At 36.5% G+C, this 20,417-nt stretch overlaps 1 protein-coding gene and 1 pseudogene across 13 annotated transcripts in view; one reads left to right on the top strand and one right to left on the bottom strand.

Annotated features, from left to right (window-relative positions):
* The window catches only part of LOC145265357 (plexin-A4-like), a 1,096,693-nt gene that overhangs the window by 359,833 nt on the left and 716,443 nt on the right, over window positions 1-20,417 (top strand). The gene's annotated exons all lie outside the window — the stretch shown is intronic.
* Window positions 12,336-12,483, bottom strand: LOC145265887 (U2 spliceosomal RNA; annotated as a pseudogene).

Below are 20,417 nucleotides of genomic sequence, written 5' to 3'. Positions count from 1 at the left end.
TTAATTTCGGCTTTGACTTCTTGTAACTTAAACAATTCTGGGGATGTTTTCCTCATTAGTGTTTTTGGTCAGGGCAAATTCCAAATTAGTGCCGTCGCTGACCGTTTACATTCCTGGCCGACCTTGGACTTCTTTTTCTCCAGTTGTTAAAGCCTTTATCGCCATATAAGGTCACTCCCTTTCCCCGATCTCATTTCCACATCGCAAATATCATTTCTAACTTTCTTAATCCCTAAATATTTCTGTTTTCTCTACTTTAGGCAATTGGACAAATGATCCTGCCTGTCCGCAAAATACTCCCAAGCCTTACCTCCTCCTTTATCTGATAAAGAAGAAATAGAATTAACCCTAACCCCCTGCCATTGTTCGACTTATAAATGAAGAAATAGAATTGATGCTAACCCTAGGCTTTGCGTCAATTGTGTGAACGTTGCACGGCTTCGAGTAGAATCACCACATTTGTGTTGCTGTGCTAATTTCAACGTTGAGGTTTGTGTTCATTGTCCTTTCGGGCATGGTCAGTTTCGTTGGTTTAAAGGGCAACGGATTACAAAATAAAGGGAGGAAATAATAATATTTATAATAGTAGAACAAGAATGGGAGAAATTGGAATCAAAGGAATGACTGGAAAAGTTCACCGAACACAACAATAATGAAAACAGCTGAAATATTAAGAAAAACCCTTGAATGCGGAAACCAACACACAGGAGCAGCAAACGCGGGCCAGACAAACGGCTACAAAGGCAAAACATAAAACACTACATGGAACCAAGAACACTGAAGCCGAATATCTTTAAGTTCTCTGACCACAACCCCACCCCAAGCCTCCCATTGCCACATCACTACCCCCGCCCCCCCCCCAAAAAGAGTGAGACCAAATAACCAAGTAGAATCAAGGAGGAAGGAAAGACCGATGAACTGAGTAGGCCTCTGCCGGATGAGTGCGAAGAGAGCTGGGACCTTGGGAAGGCTTATTGCCATTCAAATTCCAGCGAAGACCAATAGCTGCTGCCAACGAGAAATCAATGGCAAGCAGCTGTTGCGATAATGCAAATTTCTTTGCAAATGTTATCAAAAGAGGTGGAGAGTACTGGAAACCAGGGGAGACTTGTCACTCAGCTTTCAGGGAACACCATAGGCTATTTTCAAGGAGAAATTTTTGATGACCTGTGTGAAATCTCCATGTGAGCCAATAATAATATTAATAACATTAATAATGATGATAATAATCTAGTTTGAAATAAAACTTTCCAAGTTTGAAAAATTCCACCTAAAAAAGGTCGGAGGTTACAGTCATGAAGTATCTCGCTACTCAACTCCCTACATAGTGCTCTTGTTGTAGGCATGGTCCCAAATAGTAGCTGCTTATATCCAAGTTGCAATATGCCTTGCTGGGGTAAAGAAGAGTAAAATATAATAAATTGATTTAAACCCAGGCACTATATAACATAGTTGGAGTTTGTAATACTGCCCTTTTCTCTACCCTGCAACCTATCCTTGTTTTATCGTTATTTCCATGGCAGGTGCTCGTCTGAACTCCAATCTTTGGTCCCCCCTCGCCAATCTTTCACAATAAACACCCGTCTAGCTGAATCCACTGTGAAAAATCTCCCCCACTCTATATCTGTGCCTAAATCAAAACGCGGATTCCATGAACAAAGCTTCTTTCTTAGGACTGCACGCCTGTGGAACTCTGTTCCGTCTGCCTGCTTCCCTCTGGACTACAACTTGGATGTCTTCAAGTCAAATGTTAACAAATTCCTAATGAACTGCCCCTTTAATTAAACGCTTCATCAAATCTCCACACTAACGTAATGTACTTGCAATAACCCTTATCCCTGAGTGGCTTCAGGGCCTTGATAAGTGGTGATCACTGTGTAAAAAAAAAAAAATACTTGTTTTGATCGGACTATTGTTTTTATCTTGAGTGTTATTTTTGTAATGTTTCAGTCAGTCTAGTCTTCGACCTTCGTCAGGCATGTTGATCCCCATCTTGGAAAGAAAAGAAAAAAGTTACTCGCTCCATATATGGATTCGTATTCTTAAGAGTTGTTTTCATTTTTTTTTCTTTTGTCGTGGTTTCGTATGTGTGAAAAATGTGGTTGGTAAAGGGAGGAAACTCTAGTAAAGTTATATCCCTCCATATAATTGATCGTTGATAAAATGCTGTTGGATATTTATAATTATAAACTCTGTGGACAAGTCAGGTATTGTGTCAAGCTGCACTAACGGTTATCGTATTTGACTAATTGTCTTTAGGTTTTGCTTTAGACCTCAACTTGATTATTTTTTTTTTTTGTTACTTACAAGAAGTAAACTGTTTAGGTCGTTACAAGTCGGCTAAGATGGCTGGCTTGTAACAACACAGGAATGGAATTTCTTTTTTCCAAACACCAGATTTATCACGTACAAAATCGACTTTTTGTTGGTAACCTCGAATGGAAACATCTGATGAGTTGGTGAGAATAGGAAATTTTTATGAACACATAAAATCATAAAATTGCCATCTCATTAACGAAACGGCTGTAATGGAAAAATCCAAGATGAAATAATCCAAAAAAAAAAGAAAAAAATGCAAGTTTTTGAATTTCAACAAAGTTTTGTACTAGATATGCTCTGCACCTATGAAATCGACACATTGAGCTTTAACGAAATTAACGGTGATTCAGTTTTTATCATAAGTCTTAACCTGTTAAACGAAAATGGTATACATTGACATTAACAATATTTCAAAAATAAACATATATGTATATAAAAGGACTGTCCACTAATCTTGTGCTTTCTTTTTAAAATTAAATGTTTTTAACTCTTTTTCAAGATGTCTTTTAACATGTTTTATTAATCATTTGTTCATATATATATATATATATATATATGAACAAATGATTAATAAAACATGTTAAAAGACATCTTGAAAAAGAGTTAAAACATATTTAATGTTAAAAAGGAAGCACAAGATAAGGTATATATATATATATATATATATATATATATATATATATATGAACAAATGATTAATAAAACATGTTAAAAAACGTCTTGAAAAAGAGTTAAAAACATATTTAATTTTAAAAAGGGAGCACAAGATAAGTGGATAGTGCTTAATCCGCTGAGTTTCGAAGAAATACTCTCCTTCTCATCAGAGGGCAGGAATTAGCAAAATGCGGGATCGGATTTTGCATGTAAAAGTATTTAATGAAACCACAAGTAAGTCACAGATCTTACTTGGTTAAAAAAAAAAAGGGGTGAGGTAAGGGGAATAGGAGGTAAAAGAAAAAATGATAAAAAGATTTCACATGAATGGATAGTCTGGTGAAGGGTAAAAAATCGAAGAATGGTAAAATCCAAACACGGTCGAATTAAAAACTTCCAATCCAACAGGATTTATATATATATATATATATATATATATATATACACACACACACGGAGAAACTTACCTTTAGCTGACCTTTGAAAACTAAATATTTTCGCTTACTTGCCAAACACACATGATTTTTAGAACATAACATTTTAGTTCTATGATGAGTATGTACATAAAGACGTTTTAAGTGTAATTCTAAATATGCAACAAATTTTTTGTTGAAGGTATGAATATTCTGATTTCTTAAGATATTTTTTTAAACAGCCTTAAAAAGATAGTTTTCTATTATTTTATTTAAGTAATTTAACTTTGTTCGTTTTATTAAAAAAAAAAAAATAAGTTGAAAAGATATTTTTCACTCAGTAGTCAGGTTTGGAAGATTGTCAGTGAAAGAAACACAATCGTCCAAAGATAAGCATTTCATTATTTCTAGTCGCCACTTTAAAAAAATCACTCGCAAATGCGACTGTTTCACTCGCAATGTAAACCCCCTAGATATATATGTGTATGTGTGTATGTATATGCGTGAGTGTGTGTGTGTGTGTGTGTGCGTATACTATAAATAAAGAAATAATTGACTTAATGGAAAGTTATTCTACGCCTAAATGTTTTGTAACTATTTGTCGGTCCCTTTTGGGGTTTGTTCCCGTTGCTTTATATTGGCACAAATCGATGAATAGCAGGGTAGATATGGGGGCAGCCTAGCTGACTCATGGAGATTAGCTGGGTTGGAGTGAGAGAGAGGGGGGGGCACCTGTTCAACCTCAAACTGTTTCTCCTCATTAGTTTTTGCCAACCCAAACTGGTGGAATGTTATCTATGCCCCCCCTCCGCATAGGTCACTTTTTTTTTTTTTTACAACCCCCCCCCCCTCTCTCATACACACTTCCTTCATTCCTCTGCTCGGTCACTTTTGATGTGCCGGACTGGATTAATTGAATCAAGTTGTTGGTTCTTAGAAATCTATATCCGCATTAATATCTCTGCCCTTTCCCCGTTCCTCCATAAACCCACTCCGGCCTCTGCAGGCGTTAAAAGTGCACTCGGGATTGGGAGGTTTCTTGTAGTGGGTGTACGGACCGTGGCGCTTGCTCCCTCTGGACGCTTCCCAGGGGAGAGGGGATTCATAACTTTCAAATATCAGTTCGCATTTTTTTTTCCAGCGATTTTTACTCGCTGGGCGTTATGATCAATAATTCCATTCATCTAATCAATCCCCAGTAGCAATTAGAAAAACTCCTTGCTGCTGGACTCGGCGTTGCCCAGACGTAGAATATGCAGAAAGATGTTTGAATTAAGGCCATGCCTATTACACAAAACGCTCAAGAACCCCCAACAAACCAGACAAGCAACAAAATTCAACCCCTACACTATAGAGAACCATAAAGCCCTCTACTCAAATAGCTTCTTCCATCGAACTGCTGGTCCTGGATATGACCTTAAACAATACCCGATGGTGAGGCCCCAGCTTGCGGGCTTTGGGGAGTGTGGAGCCACCTCTTAATTGACATTGCTCCCAGGTCCACTCTGACCCGGAGTGGTAGTACCTCTTAGGGTCCCAACTATGGGTTAAATAAAAAACTGACTTGAAAAACACACATATATCCTATTAAAATATTTTTTCTTCAAAATCACTGGATTCGGCATTAAATAACCTGAAAACGGTTGATATGCCGTAAAAAAAAAGACAATCAACCAATCCGTTGACCAATCCTTCCCAGGCCCCTTCTTCCCTGATTGTACTGACATGCAGAAGTTCAAGTATAATGCGAACTGACATATCGCTGCCCAACTCCCTACATAGTATCCTGCCAAATCTGGTCCCAATTGGTAGCCCCTTACGACTTAGTGGCATTTTGCCTTGTTTGGGATTTTTTTTTAAAGGGAGTCACCACTTATCAAGGTCCGGAGGCCATTCGAGTATAAGGGATGAATGAACGGCAAAAAAAAAAATGTGTGTTAATGTCTTAGTCGGGCCTAACTACAGCAAAAATGAGTTCGGATTATGAAGAGTCGGTCAGCGAGTGACTGCCATGGTTGCTCTAGTACCGTGTTATTTCAACGGAGTTGTTCGGGATCGTTCCAGGTCGTTCTGATCCTGTTGCTTTACATTGGCACAAACCGATGAAAAGAAGGGTAGAAACGGGGGTGGGGCAGCCTAACTGACTCATAGGGATGAGAGGGAGGGGCACCTGTTCAACCTCAAACTGTTTCTTGTTAGTTTTTGCCAACCCAAATTGGTGGAATATTATTTATGCCCCCTCCCTTCGCATAGGTCACTTTTTACGCCCCCCTCCCATATACACTTCCTTCCTTCCCCTGCTCGGTCACTTTTGATGTGCCAGACTGGATTAATTGAATCAAGTTGTTGGTTCTAAAAATTAGAGGTGTTCGAGATCGTATCGACGGGTTTATGATCATCTCGGATCATATGGACGAAGTTGTTTGGAACCGTACCGGATCATGTCGACTGAAATTTTGGGTCCTCTATCGGGTCGTATCGACGGTATTTTCCGCATTGAGTCGTGTAGACAACGCGTCCAGTTGCCTTTACGTTTTTTTTCCCCCCCCGTATATCTTCCCTCGTGAAACCACATAACAGACCTAGAGATCTAGCGTTTGGAGTTTCTGCAGCTTGTTTTTTTTTTTTGTTTTTGTTTTTTTTTTTTTTACATTTTCACCCCTAACAAGGCAAATTGCCACTTTGATGTAGGGGGCTACTATCAGGGGCAACAACAACTGCTGGGGTACTATGTAGGGATTTGGGCAGCAAGATGTCGGTTCACGTTACACTTGAACTTCTGCACGTCAGTACTGTTGGGGAAGCAGGGACCTGGAATGGAATTCCAGAGTCTAGCGGTTCTGGGGGAGAAACTATTGGAGTAAAAAGATCTTTTACATCTAGGGATCTCTACAGTGTGGGGGTGGGATTTAGCAGCCTGTCGGGTTTGTCGAGGGTGCTCACGTCGTGGGGGCACAAGTGATTGCAGTTCGTCATAGCATTCACCACTAAAATACTTGTAGAAAAAGCAGAGGGATGCAACGTTTCGTCGATGGGACAGAGGCTGAAGCTTAGATGCCAGTTCAGGGCCTATCAGGTTTGCGACTCTCTTTTGAACCTTGTCAAGGAGCGAGAGACTAGTAGCAGATGCACCAGCCCAAATGTGGCAGCAATACTCCATACATGGGCGAATGGTTGCCTTATAGAGGTACAGGGTACTTTCGGGTGTTAGTAGTTTTCTAGCACTGTAGAGAAAGCCCACCTTTCTTGCAGCGGCCCTGGCAATGCCTTCAATGTAATTGTTCCAACTCATGTTTCCTGTGAACGTTAGGCCAAGGAGTTTGAAAGATGTACTCTCAGATAAAGAGTCGTTGGCCATTGCTATAGGTGGTAGAGAGGGTTTCTTGTAATTATTGAATGAAACTAGTTTAGTCTTGTTATCGAAACCAGTCTAGACCAAGGAGTCAAAACCCCCAACCCTCACGTGAATTTTGTTTGACGCGTCAAATTATTGAGGATATATATATATTGAACTCCTCATATTGTAATGGTTCGAAGATTAGGTTCAGTATAATTGTCTCTTTAATATCCAGGCACTCATCATAAATTAAAATATGCGTAAGCTTATCCACGACCGGGCAACGCCAGACGGCCTGCTCGTATATATATATATATATATATATATATATATATATATATGTTTGTTTTATTTTACTTCAGTCGAAGTTCTCAGAAATCAAGAGGCCCACAACCTGGGTCTAACACTTGAAATCTATCTGAGATACATAGATATTCGAATGTTCCATTAAAGTTCTTTATTTCTCAAACACTGAGTTAATAAAGAAATTGAGAACATAATTTCCTCTCCCCAATTTACCATATCTTTTATTTTGGTCTTACTGGATTCCAGGACAAAAATTTATCTAGTCTGGTAGAGTATCCGGCTTCGTGCTATTACTTGAGGTAACATCACTTGGAGAAGGTACACCATTCCTCGTAAAAGTTAATGTGAGTTAGCCATACTGACGAGATCTTATTTGGGCTGCGAAGGCAGCGAATATTATGATTTTAAATATTTGGTCAGGGTTTAACTTTTAGGGAAAAGTATTCTCATGCCAGGTTGTCCTGACAAACTCCTTTATACAGATACAAGTTAGACACTCTAGGATAGTGTCTGGTAGGCATTCAGGTTCTCTCTAGTAGCCATTCAAGTTATATATATATATATATATATATATATATATATATATATATATATATATATATATGAGGTGCGTGAGTGCGTTCATATTTTCTACATCGACGACGAACTGTTGCTTTAGCGAAATCTTTCTTATCGAACTTCAGAAAGAGAGAAAGATGAGGTTTTGGTTGGTGAGAGGGGGCCCGGAGGTGGTTGATGCAAGGCAATTTTTATTTATTTATTGGCTTCTCGATGTTTCGATCCGAACCTCCTACCCCAACCATCACCACTCCATTTTGACTCTATACCCCCCCCGCCCCCTTCGCTGTTATTGTTGGGGTGTGTGTGTGTGCGTGAAGTTCTTGTACCATGGATCAATATTATCCTTGTTGTGAGCACGATTCACGTTTTTCGATGAGGGGGGGGGCATATGGGGGAGGGGGAGTGGCAACGTAGACCCCCACCCTCCTCACACACACACAGACGTGCGCGCTTACAAATATTACTGCAATGTCTCATTTCCCTAAAGATGTTTAATGTGCTTCTTTTGTAGATGTGATTTTTTTTTTTTTTTTGAAGTGTGCTTGTATCGAGGAAATGTGGGACAGTACGTTTCTTTTCTCCTTCATAAATGTCTGCACTGTCCCCCCACCGCATCAAACTTCTATTCTTACTAACATGGTATTTTCTATCATTATCTCGTACTCTCTGTGTCACGCTCTTTCTCTCTGTGTCACGCTCTTTCTCTCTGTGTCACGCTCTTTCTCTCTGTGTCACGCTCTTTCTATCAGAAGTAAAAAAAAAAAAAAAAAGATTTAAACCAGTATAACCTTAACATCTAACTTAACTTCTACGGGAAATTTTCATCGCTGTCTTTTCTTTCACATAACTAACCTTACGTGGAATTTTTCATTTTATCCTTATTTTTATTCACAAATAACTAAATTTTGTTGTATGGAATTTGCACGTAGGTCAATTGACCGACTTATTTGTTAGACAGTGCTCAACTAGGTGTATCAGAATCTTTTGGGAATTTTTGACACCCCTAACACGAAACTGCGAATAAAATATTAAAAAAAAATTCATAATTTCTCTTTTAAAAGTGGGTTGTTTATTTTCTTTATGGATTATACTTCCAAAATAAACTATTAAAGTTGTATAAAAAGTAATAGAAATATTTTTTTATTTAAAAAAAAAAACAGTTACGAAATCAATTAGATTTTACGAGTTCAGTATTTTCCAATTTTTAAACTTTAAAAATCTATAAAAAATTTCTATTGATTCAATTTTTACGATATTTTCAGAGTCAATGTGAAATTTTATGCTCTTTCCAGTAAAACCGAATATAATATTTTAGACAAACGTTTTTTGTTTTTTTTTAATTCACGCCCCCATTTTGAAATGCCTATTAAAAAGTAAATAATTAATTTACTCACCAAAGTTTTATATATCACAAATTGAAGATAAAGATCAATAAATAATATATTCAAATTTAAAACAAAAATGTTTTTTTTTAGAAATTTACCTGTAAAGTCCGAAGTTTAAAAACTTTTTTTTAAACATTTTTTTTTTAACGAAACCTTGGTCCTTGCTCCTTTAATTGAAAAAAAAAATTAGGGGTTGAATTACATTTTTCGAGTAGTTATAAGCTTGGAAAGACCGGGGGTCGAAGGATTCAATATATTTCATGCATTCGTAAGGTCAGTTTCTGATACATCTACTGCTCAACTGTTAAGACCTATGCTTTTTTTAAAGAGCGCATTGCCCGATCGTAAAATACGTCTACATATGATATTTTGATTAATGCACATTTCGTATTTATTATTATATTATATTGGACTCAATATATTGTAATGATTCAAAAAGTTAAAAAAAAAAAAAAAATCAATCTTGCGCCACCACTGAGAATCGAAACCAAGACGTTTAGCTTACGATTTACTTTTTCCTTCGTTAATGCTTGAACTATGAAAACACGTTTGCTGCAAGCCTAAAAATTAAAACCTGAACCAATAGCTATTACGTTACGCATGCATATTCATATTTTTTTTGCTTTCACACTTTTGTACCGATTTTCCCTGGCTAAAACCAAATATAAAGTTTCGCATGTGTTCGAATATCCTATATATTAACTTTTATGTCTGTAGACCAAAAACTAACAGTAGTTTGGTAGTCAATTTTAATATATATATATATATATATATATATATATATATATATATATATATAGAAAGAGGTATGTGTTTACTATAAACTTTTTCGCAAATATTACGCAAGTATAAATCATGTAGAATATCTGCATGAATATAATTACACGTAATAGTTAACTAAAGATGATCATTCAATAAGAAAACCGAAAAAAAACTAATTTAGGGAATTAATTAAAATGAACGTTTAAAAGAATATGCAAATTAGTTAGATCTTTTGTTAGTGAATGCAATTCCACAGCCAATATACAAGAAAATTGTATTTTCTTTTGAAATTAATAGAAAAGAGGGTTTTTAATATGAATATAAAGACACAGAAAAGGAGAACGAATTTAAAGGTTTATAGATAGATAAATCTCAGTACCCTGTATATCAAATTTCGAGTCTGTAGACTGAAAATTGACTTATTGCGTAGGGAGATGTACACAGACACACAGACAGACAGACGCGTTCACTTTTATAGATAGATAGATTAAACAAAAATATATACGTATACATAAATATATATGGAAAAAATTTTATGTTCACTGTAAGCTTTTTACGCAAATATTATGCAAGTATAAATAATATAGAACATCTGTATGAATATAATTACACGTAATAGTTAACTAAAGATGATTATCCCATAAGAAAACCGAAAAAAACAAATAGGGAATTAATTAAAATGAATGTTTAAAAGAATATGCAAATTAGCTTCATCTTTTGCAGATGAATGCAATTCCATGATCCATATATAAGAAAATTGTATTTTCTTTTTAAATAAATAGAAAAAAAGGTTTTTAATATGAATATGAATACATAAAAATAAAACAAATTTTTAGGAGTATTGATATAGATTTTAATTAAATCTAATTTCTAACTGTGGATCGAATGAATACCATAATACTTAGTTCGCTGTACCTTACCATAAATGTCTATGCAAAATTTCAATAGAGGATTTATACTTGCGTAATATTTGCGTAAAAAGATTATAGTAAATACAAACCTCTTTCTATATATATTTATGTATGCGTATATATATTTGTTAAAAAAAAAAATGCCTACCAAACTCATTTCTCAGTTTTGGGCTTACAGACCTGAAACTTAATACGGGTTTGTATTACTGTACACATAGATTCGAAAAAGTTGTCAAAAAACAAATATATAACAAATAAATGTTATCAAAGGCAATATAAGTTACTTTTCTACCAAACTGGATATATTTTTCGTGTTTTTATTCAATGTAACATGTTTATTCGGCTCGAAAACCATACAGTGTTTACCGATGTATTGGAACATTCAAGATGGCGTCTTATTCTCTCTTTAACACGGTAAGTGTGGGAAAAGATGTTATAAATAAAAAACCGGATAAAATACTGTTAAAAACTCGCTCAATATATGTTACCGTGACATAGGTTGACATATATTCGGCGGGGTTTTAATAGTATTTTGTATAGTTTTTTATTTATAACACCTTTTTCTATACCTACGGTGTTAAAGAGGGTGTGAGACGCCATCTTGAATTTTCGAATACATCGGTAAACACTGTATGTTTTTCGAGCTGAATAAATATGTTACATTGAATAAAAACACAAAAAATATATCCAGTTTGGCAGAAAAGTAACTTATCTTGCCTTTGATAACATTTATTTGTTATATATTTGTTTTTTGACAACTTTTTCGAATCTATGTGTACAGTAATACAAACCCCTTAATACATATAAGGTATTCGAACCGATGCGTAACTTTATATATGAGTTTTAGCAGGGGAAGTCGGTGAAAAAATAAAAAAAAAAATAAAAAAATGAAATTTGCCAGGTGAAGGTCGAAGGACGGCATTACGCATATGTATGCGTAACGTAATAGCTATTGGTTTACGTTTTAATTTTTAGCTTAATAGCAAATGTCTTCAGAGCTCAGGCATCTTTTGCAGGGTAAGAGTACCTCCCCTTGTGAATGCTGACTTTTCAATCCTACTTTCCGATTGACCATAAAACGCTTATCTGAAGTCAGCCGGTTTTACTTTTTTTGAAGAGGTTGAAAGTTTTCATTATATATGTTCAACCTTTTTGTAATCCTTACCCCCAGATTGAAACTGTCCATTCCTTACATCAGTATGCCGCCATTTAAAATTAACAAATATTTTTAGCGCTTCTGCAGTATTAGGACGGAATTTTGTAGTCGATAAATGGAGTTTTAAAAACAAGGCTGATATTTTGATAGATTGACAGACTAAAATTCTATTTTGATAGATTGACAGACTAAAATTCTATTTTGATAGATTGACAGACTAAAATTCTATTTTGATAGATTGACAGACTAAAATTCTATTTTGATACTTTCAATCGCTCATTGAACAAGGCCGATAGCCATTAGTCGCGTGCTCTCGTGTAATGAATGAATGCGTGAATGTAGGATTGACATGAAATTCTTAAAGATAAACTAAAATTACCGAAAAATGGGCTGAAATGACTTAAATAAAAATTAAATGACTTAGAATGACTTTAATGAACTTAAGAATGACTTGAATGCTTAAAAAATAACTAGAATCCTTCAAAAACAAATTGAATGATCTGGAGAATGACTTGAATGGCTTTGAGACTGACTGGTTGTAACACTGGTGATCATTTTACATTAAATTAATACAGAAAAGTGATCCCCCACTTTATATCACAATTTACAAACATAAGTACAGCATGTAGTAAGAACAGATACTACACTTTGATCTTGGTCAAAAGGCCAAGAAAAGGGTATTTATTTGCTCCCCCACCGATCACATTAGGCACAAGGCCGATTTTTAATGTGAGGAGTGAAGGGGAGCTGGATAGTGACAATTGGTATGAAGGGTTGCCCCTACATTGACCACGGTCTATGTGGAGTTGCCCCCATATATGGTCTTTGCTTGCAGTATCTGCCGGAACAGATACTACACTTAAAAAAGTTAAGAACAGCATCTATTATCAACAGACCTTTGATCTTAACCAAAAAGCCGAAGCACAAAAGTGTTACGGACACACCGACAGACAGACAGACCCACCGACCCACCGACTTATACAGTCGCTTGCACGCGACTAAAAACATGGTTTCTACTGATTTTTTTTTTGATTTTTTAAAAATTTTATTTTATTTATTTTATTTTATTTTTTTGTCAACTCTGATAAATCACAATGCTAGCTTTCAAATGAAGCAGTCGAAATTACCTGAATATTACTGAATGTTTATATCTATAAAAGTGAAATTGTCTGTGTGTACATTTCCTTAAACTTCTCTGTCAATTTTCAGTATAGAGACTCTAGATTTGACATAAATGTATTGAGATTTGGGAAAATCTTTTTAATAGATTTTAGGCCAGAAATTTGGCTGTCAATGGGTTAAAGTTCAACGATTTGACCTTTCAAAACCTTACCAAACTCCTCCGCCGATTTTGGGCCCAAATACTTGAAATTTTACATGTAGGTTACTTGGACATGTATCAAACTTTTTAATTTGACTTGAGCCAAAAACAAATGTTCAGGGGTCAAAATTCAGATGAAAGTTTTAAAAGTTTGACCTCTGCGGTATCTAGCAAACTATTCAACCAATTTTGGATCTAAACATTTGAAATTTTACAGAAAGAGTATTTAGGCTTTTTAATCAGTTTTGGGGCGAAAATTTGCCTGCCAAGAGGTCAAAGTTGAAAGAGTTGACCTTTGCAGACTCTACCAAACCTCTTCAACAATTTTGGGTCTAAACACTTGAAATTTTAGATGTAGGTTACTTGGACAGAGATCAAACTTTTTAATATATATATATATATATATATATATATATATATATATATATGAACAGTACATAGGGCCCAAGCGAAGCCGGGCTGAACTGCTAGTTATTAAAAAAAAAAAAAAAAATCGTGTAAGGTGAAAAAATGCGGCTATTTTGTTTAAATCAAAACGGACAATTACCTCCCATTCGAACTCGCCGGTGTCTTACGATCGTTTTCATCAAATTCTATTTATTTTCTTGGATGAATAATTTTCTACCATTATCGATTTTCGTAATTTCTGGATATAATCATCTTAAAAATACGAGGAATACGTAGTTACCATTGTTTCCATGTGAAATTTAGTTTTACGATTTCCGAAATTTCGTCCCAATAGTGTAGAAGCAGCGATTTTTTTCTTTTTTTTAATCATCTATATCATAATTCAGGTCATAAATGTGTTGACTCATCAGTAAACGAAAAAAGTGTTGACTTGCCGTAAACCAAAACTGGCAAATTCTATTCCAGATGCCTTGTTGCCTCTTGACCATCCCTACCACGCCTCTGCCTCGCATCAGTAACCCACTTTATTACTCATCCCCTCGTTTCTGCGTAAGGTTACCGAACGACCCCGCACGTTTTTCGCTGAACGTGATACTTCAAAAGCTTCCTTAGACTCCCCCCCCCCCCATTTTCTGTTCCCAAAGGTCCACATTAAGGACTCAACTCGCAGGTTTCAAAGCTCGTGTACTTCGAAAAAAGGGGGCTTTTTCACCTTTTTTAAATGATTTATTTCATAGGTTTGCTTTTATTTTCGTAGAATGTTTTACATGTAACTCTTAACTCTCCCTCTCTCTCATTTCTTTCTCTCTCTCTCATTCTTTCTCTCTCTCTCATTCTTTCTCTCTCTCTCATTCTTTCTCTCTCTCTCATTTCTTTCTCTCTCTCTCATTTCTTTCTCTCTCTCTCATTTCTTTCTCTCTCTCTCATTTCTTTCTCTCTCTCTCATTTCTTTCTCTCTCTCTCATTTCTTTCTCTCTCTCTCATTTCTTTCTCTCTCTCTCATTTCTTTCTCTCTCTCTCATTTCTTTCTCTCTCTCTCATTTCTTTCTCTCTCTCTCATTTCTTTCTCTCTCTCTCATTTCTTTCTCTCTCTCTCATTTCTTTCTCTCTCTCTCATTTCTTTCTCTCTCTCTCATTTCTTTCTCTCTCTCTCATTTCTTTCTCTCTCTCTCATTTCTTTCTCTCTCTCTCATTTCTTTCTCTCTCTCTCATTTCTTTCTCTCTCTCTCATTTCTTTCTCTCTCTCTCATTTCTTTCTCTCTCTCTCATTTCTTTCTCTCTCTCTCATTTCTTTCTCTCTCTCTCATTTCTTTCTCTCTCTCTCATTTCTTTCTCTCTCTCTCATTTCTTTCTCTCTCTCTCATTTCTTTCTCTCTCTCTCATTTCTTTCTCTCTCTCTCATTTCTTTCTCTCTCTCTCATTTCTTTCTCTCTCTCTCATTTCTTTCTCTCTCTCTCATTTCTTTCTCTCTCTCTCATTTCTTTCTCTCTCTCTCATTTCTTTCTCTCTCTCTCATTTCTTTCTCTCTCTCTCATTTCTTCTCTCTCTCTCATTTCTCTCTCTCTCTCATTTCTCTCTCTCTCTCATTTCTCTCTCTCTCTCATTTCTCTCTCTCTCTCATTTCTCTCTCTCTCTCATTTCTCTCTCTCTCTCATTTCTCTCTCTCTCTCATTTCTCTCTCTCTCTCATTTCTCTCTCTCTCTCTCTCATTTCTCTCTCTCTCTCTCTCATTTCTCTCTCTCTCTCTCTCATTTCTCTCTCTCTCTCTCTCATTTCTCTCTCTCTCTCTCTCATTTCTCTCTCTCTCTCTCTCTCATTTCTCTCTCTCTCTCTCTCTCATTTCTCTCTCTCTCTCTCTCTCATTTCTCTCTCTCTCTCTCTCTCATTTCTCTCTCTCTCTCTCTCTCATTTCTCTCTCTCTCTCTCTCTCATTTCTCTCTCTCTCTCTCTCTCATTTCTCTCTCTCTCTCTCATTTCTGTCTCTTTTCTCTCTCTCTGTGTCTCTCTCATTTATCTCTCTCTGTGTCTCTCTCATTTCTCTCTCTCTCTGTGTCTCTCTCATTTCTTTCTCTCTCTCTCATTTCTTTCTCTCTCTCTCATTTCTCTCTCTCTCTTTCCCATTTTCTCCCGCTTTCTCTTTTACTTTACACCCTTCACTTCGCCTCTGTTTTTTTTTTATTCTTCATCATTCTTGTTATATCCCGATGAAAAAAAAATGGGGCCGTCCCTCACCCCATAACAAGCAGATCTCATCGATTCCAAAAGCGCCCAACCCTCTTTACATTATAGATTTATTTCAAGATCTGCTTTTCCTGATTGCTTGTTTCGTTTGTCTGTTTGTGGCAGAGATAATGCGGGGGGGGGATGCAAAAAAAAGAAGGGGGCACGGCCACTACTGCTTCTCGAAACAAATCAGCCCCCATCTTTTCCTCGGTCTATGCGTCGGAATCCACTACAGGACCCATTGAACAACAAGTTGAAAACACTCAACCAATATGAAAGGAGGAAAAATGGGGAGGGGTCTGCTCGCATGTTGTGAATTTAGGATGTACCAGTGGTAAGGGAGGGGAGTTGAGTTGTTAAGACAGTGGGGGTTTCGGTCAGTGTTTGTCATACAAAAGGATTCATCGACCCCCTTTTTCCACCCCGCTCTAAATTTTATTTGCTTCTTTTCTTTTGAAAGTGGTGTATCCGGAAGAGCCCTTCACCACCCAATCTAAACTAACCCACCTTCTAAACCGTAATTTCTGCTTCTCCCGCGCCTCTGCTATAAGGATGCGCAGAGGCGTACATTTGGGCTCATCTGGACCCCAAACCTAATTTCTCACGTTGCTGTTGTTGGGGAGAGAGGATTCTCGTTCAAAACTCGTTTCGCTTGGGCAAATAACATATCGAAAATATTAGATTTTTTTTTTTTTTTATGCTTGCTTGTATTTTCTTAGCATCTAGCAGGGGTACCCGCTGTTGCCTGGGCTTTATAGAAATTGTTAAGCTAATTATGTTCTAATGTAAGAGACGTCTTCCTGAACTGCTCTCGCCTTTTCCTGTTTACCTGTCCATATTCCGAACTCGTAGCAGTGAACCGATATTTGGGGACTTTTTGTTTATGCGCTCCCATCTATTTTTTATAGCATTTTCAATTGACACTTTTGTGCTTGGATCTTTATAAAACTTTCTGAAAAATTGTAACTGATTTCTATAGAATTTTGCTTGCCTATTCTTCGAGATAACTATTGAGTGTGCCTCAAGGGTTCTTTTACGGCTAATAAAACCACTCAATTTTTTGGGGGGCTATTTTACTATATTTGTCCAAAATTTTCTGTGTATGTCTATTTAGCAGTCTTGCATGGTGCTCAACTCAAATTTAAATATGTTAAAGCCTTGGGAACTTTTGGGGCTACATGTATGGTAGGATGGACTTTGCTCATTTTTTTTTTTTTTTTTTTTTTTTTGGCATGGTGAAGAACTCAAATTTAAATATGTTAAAGCCTTGGAAACTTTTGGGGCTACATGGGGGCGGTGTATCGTGGGGGGGGCAAGATGGACTTTGGTCATTTTTTTTTTTTTTTTTTTTTTTTTTTTTGCATGGTGAAGAACTCCAATTTACATGTTAAAGCCTAAAACTGCACCATTTGTTCATTTTCAACAGGATTTGACATCCCCTGGGGACTTTGGGCTAAATGGGTGTGGGGGGGTGCAAATGCCTTGTTCACTGTGTACTCACAGGGGACCATGTATACTTCACTTTTTATTTTTTAGAATCGGCATTTATTTTGCACGAACCTAATGAATAGAGCTACGACAAGAGAATATTCTTATTGTTTTGACTCTCTAGTATATATCCGACACAGTTAATCAATCGAGAACCACATCCCTTTATCTAAAACCATATAGGATATTAACTGATATATACTCAAGAGTCAAAATAATGAAAATAATAGTCTCTTGTCATAGCCCTACTAATGAAATATGCGTTTTATTTTATGCTAGCATTTCAGCCCGGCATTGCCCGGGTGTATGTTGAGCAAAAAAAAAAGCGGTAATTTTTTTAAAACTTTGACCCCTATTATGACCCCTTAACATTTGTTTTGGGCTCAAATGAAGTTATTAAGTTAGATCCATGTCTAAGGAACCTATATCTAAAATGTCGAGTGTTTAGACCAAAAATTGTCGGAGGAGTTTGGTAGAGTTCTCAAAGGTCAAATCGTTGAACTTTGACCCCCTTAACAGCCAAATTTCAGGCCGAAAACCGATCACAAAGATTTTTCCAAATCTCAGTACCCAGTATATCAAATTTCGAGTCTGTAGACTGAAAATTGACAGAGTTATTGCGTATGGAAATGTACACACACGTTCACTTTTTAGATATATAGATTCCAGCAACATCTAATTATGACACGTCAGTTAGGTAGATAACCTTTCTTATTGTTAAAATTGACAAAAAAAATTTTTTTTTGTTTGTTTTTTTTAACGAAAAGTCAATTTTTCGGATTTTTTTTAACGAAAAGTCAATTTTTCGGATTTTTTTTAACGAAAAGTCAATTTTTCGGATTTTTTTTAACGAAAAGTCAATTTTTCGGATTTTTTTTTTAACGATAAGTCAATTTTTCGGATTTTTTTTTAACGAAAAGTCAATTTTTCGGATTTTTTTTTAACGAAAAGTCAATTTTTCGGATTTTTTTTTAACGAAAAGTCAATTTTTCGGATTTTTTTTTAACGAAAAGTCAATTTTTCGGATTTTTTTTTAACGAAAAGTCAATTTTTCGGATTTTTTTTAACGAAAAGTCAATTTTTCGGATTTTTTTTAACGAAATGTCAATTTTTCGGATTCCGCTACAAAACCGAAAAAGTCGACAACACTGGTGGTTAAATGGAAAACATCCAAAATCTGTTGAGAAAGCTGCTGGAAATGTTGTTGGGTGATTTTACCGCTTCAGAAAGTACTTGGCTTCTTGTGCAACTTTCTATATAAAAGTTTGATTGTGCGAAGATGGAATACTGTCCGCCCGCTCAAAAATAAATAAATAAATAAGATACTAACGCTATGTCTATGAATCATTCCCTTAGTGCCCTTTAAAATTGCAAAACTAGTCACCCCCACCCCTCTGGCTTTTATCAGAGATCGCCGCTTGCATACCAAAACTGCACAAACAGCTTTTTACTATCTCATCATTTCTCGGCCTACTCTCTTGATTTTCCTCCTTTTCTTCCCCCCCCCCCTTTTGTCGTTCTCTCCCTCTCTCCCTTTTGTCGTTCTCTCCCTCTCTCCCTTTTGTCGTTCTCTCCCTCTCTCCCTTTTGTCGTTCTCTCCCTCTCTCCCTTTTGTCGTTCTCTCCCTCTCTCCCTTTTGTCGTTCTCTCCCTCTCTCCCTTTTGTCGTTCTCTCCCTCTCTCCCTTTTGTCGTTCTCTCCCTTTTCTCCCTCTCTCCCTTTTCTCGTTCTCTCTCCCTTTTCTCGTTCTCTCTCCCTTTTCTCGTTCTCTCTCCCTTTTCTCGTTCTCTCTCCCTTTTCTCGTTCTCTCTCCCTTTTCTCGTTCTCTCTCCCTTTTCTCGTTCTCTCTCCCTTTTCTCGTTCTCTCTCCCTTTTCTCGTTCTCTCTCCCTTTTCTCGTTCTCTCTCCCTTTTCTCGTTCTCTCTCCCTTTTCTCGTTCTCTCTCCCTTTTCTCGTTCTCTCTCCCTTTTCTCGTTCTCTCTCCCTTTTCTCGCCCTCTCTCCCTCTCCTCGCCCTCTCTCCCCTGTTCTCTGCCCCTTTTTTCGCTACCTCTTCTTCCCCTATCTCTCTTGCCTATATTTTTCCTACAAAAGTCTTTTAAATCTACTTGATTGCGGCAATTTTCGTTTTTGTCCACTGGAAGGTCTTCTTTGAGAAAAACAAACGTATCTAAAACTAAAAGTTTAAAACCAAAGCATGACAGACCAACGAAAAAGGCTTAAAACCAAAGCATGACAGATCAATGCAAAAAAAAAAAAAAAGTACTATACAAAAATGAAACCGGAGACAAAGAAAAAGTCGTAACAGATACTTAACAGACCAAAGAAAGATGCTATTCATAGCCAAAGTGTGGCAGACCAACGAAAAAATACCACACAAAACCGATTCGTGACAAATTAACGAAAGCTGTATATAAAATTATCTAGTGGGACCAGTGGAAATTCCACAGCGGCATATTTATTATGTAATATATTTCTGCGGGCATTCTGTGGATGTTCAGCGTGAATGTAGACCCCACGATATTATTGTACCTATTTACTATGCCTCCCCACGGGACAGTTAGACACCAGGGTCGTTTTTTAACGTGGAGAAAAGGTACAAAAATAAAAATTGTCTCAGTCGTGAAGGATTTCTCCTCCACCGAAAGAGAACAAGAAATAGAAGTGCAGCAATGCTGCACTTCTATTTCAAAGTGTAGTATCTGTTCTTCAGATGCTACACTGCAGCATCTGAAGAACAGATACTACACTTTGATCTTGTCCCGAAGCCCACGATATTATTTTAACCATTTTGTTAAAACTGTAAACGTATTTATAAGTAATCTTGTTAATGTAGCGTCAGAATATATCTCGTTATTACTATTATCTCCAATATCCTTATAATAATCTGTGACATCTTTTCATTGTATAGACGTCCTGCGCGAACGGAAACCTTACGATATCATACCATCTTAAGACAGAACAGATACTACCCTTGGTCCTAGCCGGAAGACCAAGAAAGTATATTTTAGTTTTACATACAGCCTAAAAGCGACGTCATTGAATTTTTTAAATTTTATTTTACATTGCGTTTTCGGTGATCTGGAGATCCTATTTATTAAAAAGGAGGATAGGAAAGTTTAGCATAGTATGGACATTAAATTAGCGCATCTATATAATAATTTGATGTTCGTAA

Source organism: Euprymna scolopes, chromosome 40, assembly GCF_053919585.1.
Source record: "Euprymna scolopes isolate OS-2025 chromosome 40, ASM5391958v1, whole genome shotgun sequence".
NCBI lineage: Eukaryota > Metazoa > Mollusca > Cephalopoda > Sepiida > Sepiolidae > Euprymna > Euprymna scolopes.
This window is presented reverse-complemented; position numbering and strand designations above follow the sequence as displayed.